The sequence below is a fragment of the Dendropsophus ebraccatus genome, chromosome 6, assembly GCF_027789765.1.
Source record: "Dendropsophus ebraccatus isolate aDenEbr1 chromosome 6, aDenEbr1.pat, whole genome shotgun sequence".
In the NCBI taxonomy this organism is placed as follows: Eukaryota; Metazoa; Chordata; class Amphibia; order Anura; family Hylidae; genus Dendropsophus; species Dendropsophus ebraccatus.
Window position 1 is genome coordinate 115,495,998 of NC_091459.1, and position 14,741 is coordinate 115,510,738.

Below are 14,741 nucleotides of genomic sequence, written 5' to 3' on the forward strand. Positions count from 1 at the left end.
GACCAACGCCTCCTTACATCACCAATGTTTACTTCGCCCATGTAAGGGGTGTTCACTAGCATGGGTGAAATAAGATATAAAGCTTTTTATGACCATCTATGAGATTGTCCTATAAAGAGGGCACCGATATTAGTTAAAAAAGGAAGTTGATCAGCTCACCTTGCACCTTGAATTAGCCCTTGAATAGCAATGACGGGGGCTCCATGAATCCTGGTGTCAGCCAAGTGCCGTACAAATTTAGATAGGGAAACACAGTCCAGCACTTCTGCACATGTAGAATAAAACATAGATTTCTATTTCATCCTTGTAACTAAAATCATAAAACTAATGCCGAGGCGCTTAATCATAAAACGCGTTGGTTTTAAGATTTTAAGCTACACTGATTAAATAAAAGCTACGATTTATTCTACAGGTCCTGGAGTGCTGGATTGCACACAGTTTTCCTTATTGGCACCAATATTACCAATCACCACATCAAACTAAAAGTTTGGTCCACCAACTTTTTGCTGGGTTGCTGTTATTTTCCAACCGTAACCTGGTTGGCTCAGCGTTCAGCAATTTTTAGAAGCGTTGTGGGTCCCATCAATCATGCTGCCACTCATCAGCTTGTTATCCCACTTCTATGGATATGGTTGACTTTTGGGGTTGGAAATTCCCCTTTAACTGCTTACAAAGGCAGTAGAAGAGGAAGCCGGGAGAGGATGTTGTGCTGAATTCCATAAATATATTATTAGGCATCCGCTAAAAACTATGTACAGCCACTCTGGACATTGTAATAGCCTCATTGGAAAGTCAAGGCCAGTAGGACAGGCTTGATAAATTTATATTGCATAAAAGTGATGCCCCATATGGGATACTCTTCCCCTATGTGTGCAAAGTTGGTGAGACCCCATACTATGGAGTCATGGGCACCCCATGTGCCATTGTATGGTGCCTGCCCTATAACAGACAATAGCTATATAATATGGCCCCCAATGAAAAAAAATTTTTATATGGAACCTGGCAGGAAAAAATGTTTGTATGCACGATGGTCCGAGAGTAGTGTTGAGCGGAGCTGTCAAACTGTTCGGGTTCGGCAACATTCTGCAGCTGAGCGTTCAGTTTCGGAGAACATTGCCGAACCCGAACAGTTTGACAGATCTTTTCAACACTATCTGAGAGGAAAAGAAAGAACACCAGGGGGCGCAATAAAATATAAAGACAGCGGCTGAGACATCCTCTTTACTCTGCATGATGACGGTGCCAAGATTTCTATAGACATCAACAATATGCAAGAGTCACGTTCCATGACAACTGCATAAAGCGATCGTATCACCACAATAGTGCTAGATTACACTTGATAACATAATAGAACAGATCAGATACATTACTGTATAACCTGCTAAGTGCCCATTTTTCTTTATGAACATTCCTGCATTCAATTATCCCCGTTAATGGTGGTTATAAATATTAAAGAGTATTACACCTAATTTTTAATTCATCCACGTGAACTGCAACACTAAGATGGCTGAGATTGTATAATGTTCATGTTACTTGCTAAGCGAATGCAAATAACAGTCCTGGTGCTAACAGGCACGGGTGAATACTAATAGATAACATTTATAAGCTGTAATTCACGTTCAAAACTGCTGTTCGGTCAGGGAGATCCGTGGTACCTTTCATATATCTGTCTGTGCTTCCAGAACATAGACAAAATGCTGATATTCTTCCGTGCAAAGAGTCAAAGAGGCGTTACCAAGCTTCTGGACTGCTGAGGGCAGCAACGCCTCTTCGCCTCTTCTCCTATCCCTATCCCTTCTTGATTGACAGTCACCTGGAAGCTAAACCCCAAGCAGAATCAAGGATAGGAGGGGGAGTGAGGAGGTGTTACAGCCTGCAGCAGATCAGGAGCTCAGGAACACCTTTTTGACACTTTGCAGAGGAAAATTTAGGTATTTTTCTATTCTAGTTCTGGAAGCACAGCTGCATATATGAAAGGTATCATGTGCCTCCTTTACCTAACAGCTATCTAACCTAGTGCAGTTTGTAGTCAGAATTACAGCTGATTCGTTTAAGTTCAATACTGGATCCTGGACCACAAAGATCATGGAATATTCACACCATGTTGTCTTTACGGCCTAAACAGCCGGCAGCCAGCTACACATAGGGCCACATGTATCATCCGGCGAATGGATGATTTTCGGCGGAAAGTGCCGATTTGCGTATTTTTTTATATGCAAATGGCCGATCTGCGAATAAAATATTCGCAAATCGGCACTTTCCGCCGAGTACGCCAGGGGGCAGAAAGGGGGCGGGTAGTGGGCGGAACGGAGGGCGCGGACTCAGAGTCCGCGCGATTTACCATCCGTTCCGCCCAAATGTACGCCAAAACCTACTCCAGTCCTCAGCTGGCGTAAGTTTTCGGCGGTGCGCACCGACGCGCACGGGATTTATGTAGAGGCAGTCCGCCTCTACATAAATCCCATTGGCGCCGGAGCTGCGGGGGCATTTATAAGTCCGGCGTAAAAAACGCCGGACTTAATAAATGCCCCGCATAATGTTGGTCAAAATTTGCCAAGATCGGTATCTTATATGCAGGTGCCATCAGGTACATTCGCTTTAACATGGCCCACGGATAGATCTGTGCCGGCACAAGGAAGCCGATGCCGCGGTCCGTTTTTTGAACCACGGCTCGGTTCCCGTGTACGGCGCCGTTCTATCCACGAGTACCGCGCCAGGGCTGAAGCACTGGAGGCAGGCCGGCCCGCCCCCAGTGGGAGGAATCCCCCTCTATGACACGGCTCTATTGATTCTAACTGGGCTGCGTCATAGAGGGGCAGCACATTTGCTTTAAAGAAGTATTCTGGGCAAAATGTACTGATCGGTGGGGTAACAACAACCAGCACTAGTGCCAACCAGCACAGTGAATCATATTTACTGATCCGGCAGCGGCCATTGTGACAGGTACTCCTTAAATATTATAATATTTTGCTGGATAACCCTCTTCCACTAGACCTGATACGATTCTTCCAGGAATTCCTCGTCTCTACAACAATGTTAGTAAGAGGAGAAGTACAAGGCTGCATCGGGTTTTGTATACAATCAGCATAGCAGAGTATGCACGCCATCAGGGGGAATAAACAGAGCCATAGGGGTGCAATAAGGTGCTGGCACTCAACTGGGCAAAGTGAGTATAGTCTATTTTTATTATTATTATTATTATTATTAGTTTATTAGTTTTTGTTTAATTGAGTAAACTCTTAAGGCTATGTTCACATTACGTGAACACCTGGCCGTTCCGTGACCGGCCGGGCAATCTTTCCGGCCGCGGAGCTCTGATGCGGGCACATCAGCGCGCTCCTGCATCAGAGCTTCCCATAGCACACAGTGAAGCGAGCGGCCGGAGCCGCTCGCCTCACTGTGTGAACTGACAGGGCTTTCTGCGGCCGGAATTCACTGAATTCCACCCGCAGAAAACTGACATGTCAGTTTTTTCCGGCGCCGCATGGGATCCCGGGCGGAACGCTAATGATGTGTGTACGCTCCGGCCGGGATCCCATTCAAAATAAGGCTATGTTCCACCCCTGAAAACTACGGCCGTAGTTTTACATAGTGTGAACATAGCCTAAAAGTGTAGAGGAGGATTTACTGGAGAACCAATGAGAGCATGAAACCTTCCTCCCCCTCTGAGTCTGCTGTAGTGTTGAATCACTCTTACCGCTAACCTAAGTGATTCCACACATAACACACTGCTAAACAGTGTCCTAATGTATAGTGATTTAAAGGTTCAACGTGAGCACACACTGTGAGCTTGGTTCTTATAGGGAGAGAACCAGGCACTATAATCACTAAGCATCTGCTGAAATATTCACTCCCCATGTAAACGGAAATGGTAAACAGGCTATAAAAGTGATTTTTGACCATATATAGTGAGTTTTTTCTCCTGACAACAAGACAATACTCCTGTCACAAACATGCACATCAGTGCTAACATGCTCACTGCCGCTTTTAAGCTCAGCACACTTCTCTTTTACAGCTGTCATGGCCTCAGAATCCGATTGAACATCTTCATCATAGTAACCCTGTCATGTGCAGTCCTGTCTTCATTAACATAATTACCTCAAGGGGTTATCCAGGATTATAAAAAGCACGGCTCCTTTTTTTTTTTTTCCAAAAACAGCGCCACCCTTGTCCTCAGGTTGTGTCTGGTATTACAATTCAGCTCCAATCACCTCAATGGAACTGAGCTGCAAAGCCTACATCCAAACTGAGGAAAGGGGTGGTGGTGATGTTCTTGGAAGAAAGCAGCCATGTTTTTATAAGCCTGAAAAACCTCTTTGAATGGACGGGTTACTAACTACTTCAAGATCAACATACTCCTCTTCTGCTGCTGTCTAGAGATGAGCAAACCTGCTGGATTTCTGGTTCGTACGAACCAGAAATCTCGGCATCTGACTCCCGCTGTCTGGCCGCTCCGTGCAGCGGGTGGATACAGCGTAAGGAACGCCTAGAAAACTGGGATACAGCCTATGGCATAGGCTGTATCCCAGTTTTCTAGGCGTTCCTTACACTTTATCCACCCGCTGCACGGAGCGGGAAACAGATGCCGAGATTTCTGGTTCGTACGAACCAGAAATCCAGCAGGTTCGCTCATCTCTACTGCTGTCATGAGCATGCCCGAGTCCGATTGTTCAGCATTTGTTAACTGGTGAACTGGTGGCTGAAGGAGTTAAATGCAGCCCTAGAAAGTCCTGGAAAACATGGATATGGCCTATGACTGTCTCCATGTTTTCCCACACTGCCTAGGGCTGCATCCAACTTCTTCAGCCACCGGTAATCAAATGCTGAATGATCGGACTCCAGCATGCTCAAATTGCTCTCAAGATTAAAACACTCATCTCCTGCTGCTAACACCATTTTAAGGATCCGATACTACAGAGTCTTTTTCACTAATTGTATGTTATTGTTCTTGTCCTTAATATTTGCGTCTTAACTAACATAGTCATATAAGTGGACAGGTCACTGCCTCTTTGATGATCAGCACACTCCTCACCTGCTGATGGGCCTACTCCCTGATGATTTGACGACTTTACAATGTGACTGATGATAGGTTGTGTCTGCTTCCCAGCGTCATCATTACCCCATGTATCAGCTAGAATTACTAGCATTGCCATCACCGCTCGCTGTATAGAGGTTGCTGGACTGCTGGACTTGCAATCGTGTTGACCAGATCCCCCCCCCTCCCCTCCCCCAAGTACCACATATAGGAATACAGCGCAGTGCTGCTGTGCTGCAGCGCTTTGTCAGAGCAGGGAATCGGGAACTGCAGTTCCCAACACAATTGTTGGTGACAGCAGAGGAGCCATGTCATCTCTTACTGCTGCTACTCAACAAAAGTTAAATGGTAGCTAAGAAAAACTATACATTTATTTAATAAAGTTATATTGCAAAGTAATATAATTTTATTAAAAGCATTGTCTCCAGAGAACCCCTTTAAGGAGTTAAACCCATTCATACACACTTTCTGCTCTCTGCTGCCACCCCTGGTGGACATCATTATTGTAGTTTAGCTTGTTAAAAATTCTGTAAAACCTTTCAATACAGGGGGAGTAATCCTTAGGCCTAACCCTTGAGTTTGTAGTCTTGAGTTAGTGTCCTAATTCTCTTAGCTGTCTATGCCTTCCTGTCTCTCTGATCAGGCCAGACAACCTTTTACAGCTGCCAACCTACAGTCTTCCCTTCAAGTCCATTCAGGGGACCTACCACCTCAGGAACTACTCATATCACTGCAGTGCCTCCACTTGTATTAAAGAGGTACTCCAGCGGAAATAAAATTCTTTCAAATCAACCGGTGTCAGAAAGTTAATTAAAAAATATATTATAAATCTCTAGTCTTCCAGTACTTATAAACTGCTATATGTCCTGCAGGAAGTGGTGTGTTCTTTCCAGTCTGGCACAGTGCCCTCTGCTGCCACCTCTGTCTGTGACAGGAACTGTCCGGAGTAGTTGCAAATCCCCATAGAATACCTCTCCTGCTCTCCAGACTGGAAAGAATAGACCACTTCCTGTGGGACATACAGCAGCTGATAAGTACTGAAAGACTGGAGAACTTTTAATAGAAGTAAATTACAAATCTCTGACACCAGTTAATTTGAAGGAATAACTTATTCGCTAGAGTACCTCTTTAACTCCTTCAGTGCCATCTACCATTGCATGTACTAATATAATGTAATGAAACTGTTCTAGCTATATCTCTCCAATGTTTGGATGAAGTTACCTGTTATGCTGCAGCAACTCAACTCCCAGTGTCTTGATTTTTGACTGCACGCATAACACCGAGGGGACCCCATTTACCGCCAGCCGGGACATTGTTAACCAGGCAGGGCCCCATGGGACTAGAAGGCTAACAACCGCAGTGCAGCCCTTTACCTTATCCCATGTGCCCCCAAGGGCCCCAGCGCCAGGGGAACCACTGCGGTTACTGTGACATTTACCTCTGCTACTCATAGCACCACAAGTGCCAGCTGCTCCTGCCCCACAACATCACGGTTGCTCTCTGGGCTACCGCAGGCCCTTTTACCATGCCGCCCTGTACACAGTAATATAATCACAAGGTTAGATGGGTCACTGCCTCCTCGATGATCAACACAGGATGTTCTACTTCACCCGCTTCATACGTACGGATAAAGATAGGGGGGAAAGAGATACAAAGGGGAAGGACATTAAAATAGATTTATTTGGTTATTTGCCCTTTTAAATGGTTGCTTAGACTAGCACTCCCCAACTTGTGGCTCTCTAGCTCTGACCGTCAGGGCATGATGGGAGTTGTAGTTTTGCAACAGGTTGTAAAGCAATGCCTCAGATAAACAGACCATCTGAACTGTAATAAGCATATGAAAAATAAAAATCTACTGCGTAGGCGGCATTTAACCTTGAGAGGGATTATGTATGTTGATAAAAGCCGTCCTTCCTGTGAAAGAGATCTGTAATGGGATGAGCATCCAGACAGGAAGGAATCAGAATACTACAGCGCACCCCCAGTCTGTGTTATAAACAAACCAAGGAGGAGACAATGTCAGGATGATGTCATCTAGTGACATCATTATTCCAGATTTTCTATGAAAACCCCCAGCATATTCTAATAGCCGCCTCTCATTATCCTGAAGCCAGACATTCTGCCTTGACTCATAGAGAACCAGGGTTGATATAACCCTGTCACTGCCATGACACCTGTCCCAAGGTTTAGAGACCGTGTTATGTAAGCTCCTGAACCTGTGACAAGCAGCAGCACGCGTGGTTGTCAGGGTGCAGTCACTTATAAAGGACATAACCGAAGGTGTAAGAAATCCATCTGTCAGGTACAACCTAGTCTTATACACTTCTATTTTAGGAACAAAGGCCTCATGCGTGTGACTGTCTTTCAGATTTTTGTATGGATCCGGTATACGCCAACCACAGAATTGTATGGGCCTATATCTGTATGCCTTCCGTATCAATGGGAGGCACTTAAAGGAGAAGTCTGGCGGCTTATAAAATTCGGCAGCCAGCAGGGACAAGGGGAAAATTTTTCCTTGAGTTGTGATGACGTCCCGGCTGATGGACTGACCACTCAGCCAATCAGTGACTGGAGCGGCATCCCTCCACAGTCCCTGACTGGTTGAGGGGCCAGTCCATCAGCTGGGTTGTGACGTGTCAGCCCCAGAGATCCCGGCGGGAGTCCCGCGGCCTGCCCTACCACTCACTGCGGGCATGGTAAGAGGTAAATTAGCACTTGCAATTAATTTCCCCCTGCCGGCTGGCAGATTTTTTAATCTGCCAGACCTCTCCTTTAAGTGAAAAAACATAAAAAAAATAATTGCAGCATGGCAACCATATTATGGAATTCTTTTACAATAAAGTGGTCTACATATGTGTGTCTCAGTACTGGCCCCATGCATACTGCTTTGCTATGGGCATGAGACCATAAAGGGGTATTACGCTCCAAACGATTATTTTCTTAATTAATTATTGGATGAGCAATGTAGACATATATGTAAGATGGTGTAAGAATTGCCTCGGCGCTGATCCTGTGTATTTGCATGTAACTCGCCCCTCCAGACAGGAAAAAGTGGCTGCAGGCCTTCCATTCTGTCTTACTCCTTCTTCTGTCCCCCCTCCCATCCGAGACGTGGATCACGTGTCCTCTGTCTCTGCTGTGGGCCAGGTTGTAAGCACTAATCTAGTACTAGAGACGATCAAGAACAGCTGATCAGTGTCTCCGACACGTGAGGGGACAGAGGAAGGAGTGTCTTTCTCCGATCCCATGAACCTCGGCTTTAGTCTTAGATAGCAGAGCAGTGCAGTGAATGCAATCTGATAGTGATAAAAGATGCCTGCGGCATGCTGGGGGATGTAGTTTCCCAATCGGCACCATTTTCAATATAGTCCCGGATATACAAAAACTTTGAATGGAAGAATGGCGACACCAAGGAGAGCGGGAGAGGTATCAGGGGGAGTGGTGATTAAGACCAGGGGGTAGGGATGAGCGAACCGAACCGGTATGAACCAGATTCGTTACGAACTTTGCAAAAAGTTTGGTTCGGTACCGAACCAAACTTTGAGAAAATTTGTTACGAATCTGGAAAAAATAACAACGGTGACGCAAAATTGTACTTTTTTCACAGAATAGACCAGGATACAAAGGATTATTACTCCTATAATCCCTTGTATCCTGGTTTTCTGTGAATATCAAGATGTGTGACATCACTCCTGTTTGCAATCAAGTTCTACTGCCTCTTCCTCCCCCTCACTGAGTCCAATACAGTGCTACTGCTGCTGGTTCCACTGTCAAATGTCTGTTTTCCACCCTACTGGGTCCAAGGAACTTTGTGTCCTATGTCCCGTGTAATCACTTACACCTTTGCTGTCACTGAATGGAAGCACCCAGTGTCCTTGTTTGCGGTCACTGAATGAAAACACACAGTAACGTTGTTTTCTGTCACTGAATGGAGACACCCAGTGTCCTTGTTTGCTGTCACCGAATAGAAACACACAGTAACCTTGTTTGCTGTCACTGAATAGAAACACCCAGTGTCCTTGTTTGCTGTCACTGAATGGAAACACACAGTAACCTTGTTTGCTGTCACTGAATGGAAACACACAGTAACCTTGTTTGCTGTCACTGAATGGAAATACCCAGTAACCTTGCTTGCTGTCACCAATTTTGGGATGGTTCATATGCTACCTCTATTTCACTATTCGCTCATCACTAGTGCAGTATTATTGCTGGCAATTTTTTTTCACTATTTTTGCACTTTGATTTTTTAAACTTTTTTCATTGTAATAGCAACTGCAACTAAACGAAACTATACCCTATCACACTCCCACTATTGTTGCTGCAATTATTCAGCCGTTAGAGCGAGGTTCGTGTTCGGTTCGGACGAAGGCGAACTTCCCGAAAGTTTGCCGGATCGAACTGAACCGAAGTTTTCAAAAGTTCACTCATCCCTACCAGGGGGCTTTGGAACATTTTTTTTTTTAAAAGGACATGGGTGAAATACTCCTTTCGGTTACAAACACACACACCGTATACGCAGCAGATACGCAGCAAATATGCAGCAGATCTGCAGCAGATTTGATGCTGTGTTCAGTTATTTAGATCTAATCTGCTGCGTATTTGTTGTGTATTTGCTGCGTATCGCAGCAGTAAATACTCTGCGTATACGGTGTGTGTGTTTATACCCTTCAAGAGAATGTGTTGTCAGAAACTGACTAGCCCTATCTAGCTATTGGCCTATTCGCTCCAATGTTTTCCTGCGGGGGGCCACTTTAAGCGCTGGGTCCCTGGTATGAATGCTTTCTCTCCACCACTATAGCTACAGCCTTGGAAATTAAAAAAACAGCCCCTAAACTAGAAATTTTCTAACAAAAAAAAATAGGCAAGGGCAACACTTTGTGAACTAGATGGAAAGATAGTTATATCACTAAATATTAATGCACGTTATACAGCACTTTGAATGGCCCATCTGGCTTCATTGACTGAATGTTTTTGGTCGATTCACTACATGGCAGGAATTTATTACAATAAAACTTTCTTATAATAGATCAGTCGAATGTCAGAAGCATACACCGATCAAGAGCCAAAGCCAGAGCCCCCACAGATACCATGAAAACCTGGGTCATCGTAAACCTTCTCTGCAGAAACCAGTCTTGTCTTTTAATAGTCAGGATACCGACGCAGCCACGATGAAAGCTGCTTTCTATATTTCAGGAAATATTAAGGAAAACATACTCCCCATGCTTCCTGACAGCAAGCCTATTCAACAAAGCAGCGGGGATCCTTTCAAAAGCCGAAGAAGACTCTTAGCAGAGGACAAAGCCTTCGCGGTGAACTTTCAACTTGACATCAAACATCATAACATCTGTCACAATACGGAGACCGCTCCCCGCACACATATATAAATATATATAGTGCAAATGTGAAATCTTGAATCATTTAACCAGGGAAGAGAAATGGTTAATTGAAAAAGCAAAAAAAAAAAAAATTGAAAAAAGAAACGGAGCCAAAGCTTCAATTCATCTACCCAAGACACACATCAGACAAAGCGGCTTTTGTGAATGCAGCTCTGAAGAATGCATTCAGCTGCTATTGTATGACTCTCTGTATTATGGGGACAGCCGTTGGTAATGCTGTAACCCAGTAGCTTACTACATCTGCACATTGTATCCCGGCCTGATGAACTCCTCCTAAGAATAGCGGCTATGCCGCAAGACACTTGTGTTATCGTTCCTAATAGATTCCCATATACTCTACTTTGATTCCGTTTTCAGTAACACCGTAGGTAGCACGTAGCATTGGATCTAATAGCTAAGTGAAAAGGCCTTTAGAAATATCAAAGTGGTAAAGGTTACGGCTGAAAAGTGTCAAGAAATGAGTAAAATTCCTCATTAAAATGAACCTGTCAGCAGGAAAACAGGCATATAGCTAGGCACATGGCTAGACAGGACTAGTCATCAGGATTCCAGACATACCTTGTTTTTTAATTTCAATAGTTTTATTTTTCGGTGAAATATAAAACTTTCTGTTATTATGTAAATAAAGCCCCGGGGGTGTTTCCCAGCACAGCAAGAGCCCAGTGTACAGCCCATCTCCTCTTTATCTAGCTTCTGTCAGGCAGGGTAGGCTCCGTAATGCTGGCGGTTGGCACCTGCAGCATGCAGCGTGTCCAGGCAATCATGGCTACCAGGTCACGTTCTCTGCTCCACCTCAAGCTTCTTCTGCTGGTGACTCTGCTGCTGCTTCAACTGGGCTGCAGTTCCTTGTCTGCCCTGTAGTGGTCACACACATGCACTGGCTGCAACTTAAAGGGCCAGTGTGCGCCTCTGTATGTGTCCTCCATCTATCTCCATCAGGCTCCATCCATTTAAGGTGACTCTGCCTGCCCACGAGTGCCTGAGCAACAAAAGTAGTTTACTACAGCGAAGTTGTCCATACCAGTATCCTGTATCTGACCTGTGCCAGTTTCCTGACCTTGCTTCTGCCTGACCCTCATGTGCTTTGCTGATTCTCCTGTGAATGACCCGGCCTACTATCCTGAATATTGTGGACATCTGTGCATCTGGCTATAACAGCTACCACTTCAGCTGCTCCACCAGTTACTGGCTATAGCCACTCCATGAACTACTTGCTGTATCTCCTCCATGTTGCTACTGAAGACTGTGCTGAGGCACCGTACCTGCCTGGCCAGCTCTTCGTCAATGGGCAGTGATGAAGAGGTCATGGACGGGACTTACCTGGGCTCTTGCCATGTTGGGGAACTCCCCTTGGGCACTTCAACCTCATCTGTATATTTAAAAAAGGCTTATATTTCATCAATGGAGAGGACTATTAACATACAAATTGTATGCCCAAAATCATGATGACTAGCACTATCTAGCCATGTACTTATTAACAAGCCAATTTCCCTGCTGGCATAAAGCCGAGTCAAAGTCAAACATTCCTAAATTTGGATGTCGCCCTAGGGAGTCCTGGAAAACATGGATACAGCATAGAGCAAAGATTGGAAATCCATCCCTGAAACCCTGAGCTGACTTCTAAATTCTTAGCTGGTGTAGTATAGTTCCAAGCTACCTCCTAACTCTAGAGAGGCTAACTCAAGACTGACTGAATTTTTCTCCCCCATAGAGGGGCGGGCACAGAGGAAGCCCCTCCCATATCTCTAGAAGATTCCTTAGATTATAAAATGACAAAATCCCAGTAGGAATTAGGTTCAAATGCACAACACCCAACCACAGGAATCCCAGTGGGACACTGCGCGATGACAAATAACTAAGATACTATAATGTACGGGCTTTCAGTCTAGATTTTTTTTAAACTGCAATTTTATTGAAACAAAGTCAAGATAATTTTAATGTATATTTGTCAGCGTCTGAGTTAGGGATGTCATGGTAACCGACCTTTGCGAGAGCTGAGGAATTTACGCAATAAATCTCAGCAAGACAAATTCAACACATTCAACGCATTGTTGGCTAGTACGGTATTTGTTTTATTTTTACTTCAGCATTCCTAATCTTTTATGTGGGAGTGAGGAGACCCTGTGAGAGGGACGGATTACAGAAATGCCCAGCTGGACACACGCCGAGGTACAGCCACATGTACATACACTGACGCTTGCATACCTCTATTATATAACATTCTGATGATGCTGGAATATGTGAAAACTTTATTGCTTACATTAATGAATATTGAATACTATTTTTCACTATTTTACAATCTATATATAGTATAAAAATACATGAAAAGCTGACCCACTCTTACCATACCTGGCTATTAAAGGTTTTCAGAGGAAAATATATAAAATTTGTAAATTACTTCTTTTTAATCATATCAGCTGCTGTATGTCCTGCAGGAAGTAGTGTATTCTTTCCAGTCTGACACAGTGCTCTCTGTTGCCACCTCTGTCCATGTCAGGAACTGTCCAGGGCAGTAGCAAATCTTTATAGAAAACTTCTCCTGCTCTGGACAGTTCCTGACACAGACAGAGGTGGCAGCAGAGAGCACTGTTTCTTTTGCAGATCCACGGTGCAGCTTATTGAGGTGCAGCTTGGGGACAGGATTCAAATGGATTTCAGATCAGAAGACTCTAAGCTAACACCTATGTGAAAATTCATTGTGTGGACATGCAGAGGCTGTAACTATTTCATAACAGCTAAAGTGTTTCCATTTCCTTTATTATTTTGTGAACAAATTCCATTTTACCCTAAATAAATGTGTGATATGTGACTTTATTAAAAACAGCACATTGGTTCTCATGTACACATATGTATTGGGTACACATCTCATTTTACCTTCTCTGCTTCATGACAGGCGGATTAAAGGATCTTTTACTTGGCCTGTCATGAACTGGCCTGATCAACTGCTACGTAGTCCATCTCTAATCATGTCGGGTTATTGTCTGCCAAAGTAAATGGAGCCTTACTGGTGGTGTTAACTAGTGTTACGCAAGCTACATGAAAGTGTCCGGGTTTGGCAACTTCTCCGAACCCGAATGCTCGTCATTTAACTCCCTGTGTCAGGAGAAGACGGTAGCAGCCCGAGGACTGCCAGGAAAGCATGGATACAACCTATGATACATGGCTGTATCCAGGTTTTCCAGGACTTCCTAGGGCTGCATCTCACTTATCCAGCCACCATGAGTTAACTGATGAGCGCTCGGGTTCAGAGAAGTTGCCATACCTGGACACTTTCAAGAAGTTCACTCAACACTAGTGTTAACTTAAAAAATGAAACCTGTCACCCCCCGTGCCGGGGTGAAGACCACCCGACCCCCCCTAGAGACCCTTATACTTACCCCTTCTCTCCAAGTCCTGCGCCTTGAGTTGGTCCCGGGACAGAGATATCCCTGTCGGAAGCCGCGCACGCGCTCTCCTGAGATGAGTCCAACGCCCATAGAGAATGACAGCGCCGGGCTTCCGATGGAGATATCTCAGTCCCGGGACCAGCTCCAGGCATGGGATTGGAGAGAAGGGGTAAGTATAAGGGTCTCTAGCGGGGGGTCGGGCAGCCTTCACCCCCGGCACGGGGGGTGACAGGTCTCCTTTAAAGATTTCTTCCCTAACAACTAATGATATGTTAACATACAAGAGACAGGTATGATTTCAAGTATAGCTTTGGGACAAGGGATAGGAAGAGTAGATGGCCACCTAGGGCATCAGTAGAGGAGGTAGTACAATTTATAGATTTACTGTGTATGTATATGACATCACTGTACATACATACTGTATATTGTAAGTCATGTACAAGTGACAATGAAATACCACTAGATTCAATGGGGAGATTTATCAAACTGGTGTAAAGTAGAGTTGGCTCAGTTGCCCCTAGCAACCAATCAGATTCCACCTTTCATTCCTCACAGACTTTTTGGAAAATGAAAGGTGGAATCTGATTGGTTGCTGGGGGCAACTGAGCCAGTTTCACTTTACACCATGTTTGATAAATCCCCCCCAAAGTGTCTTACATTGAGTCTCAGCCCATAGCTGTTCTCTAAACAACTGTCCATCCACCAGCTGTCATCCTGAACTTTAGGAACTAAGGGTTGGAGTTTAGGGGGCACTCAGAAACCACTACGTTGAGCACTAAAATAGTTTGTCCCCCCCACCTTGTACAATAGTCATGCTACTCTTTTCTCCCACGAGGGTGGGGGCCACAAACAAGTGTTCCAGACCAGGGACCAGAGCCATGGGTCCCACCTGCGGGGCAGACAGCTGTTGCCTTTGGTTTGCTT

The 14,741-nt window shown here is 44.8% G+C and overlaps 1 protein-coding gene across 2 annotated transcripts in view; it reads right to left on the reverse strand.

Moving 5' to 3' along the window:
- MBOAT2 (membrane bound O-acyltransferase domain containing 2) overlaps positions 1–14,741 on the reverse strand; it is a 164,370-nt gene that overhangs the window by 63,472 nt on the left and 86,157 nt on the right. The gene's annotated exons all lie outside the window — the stretch shown is intronic.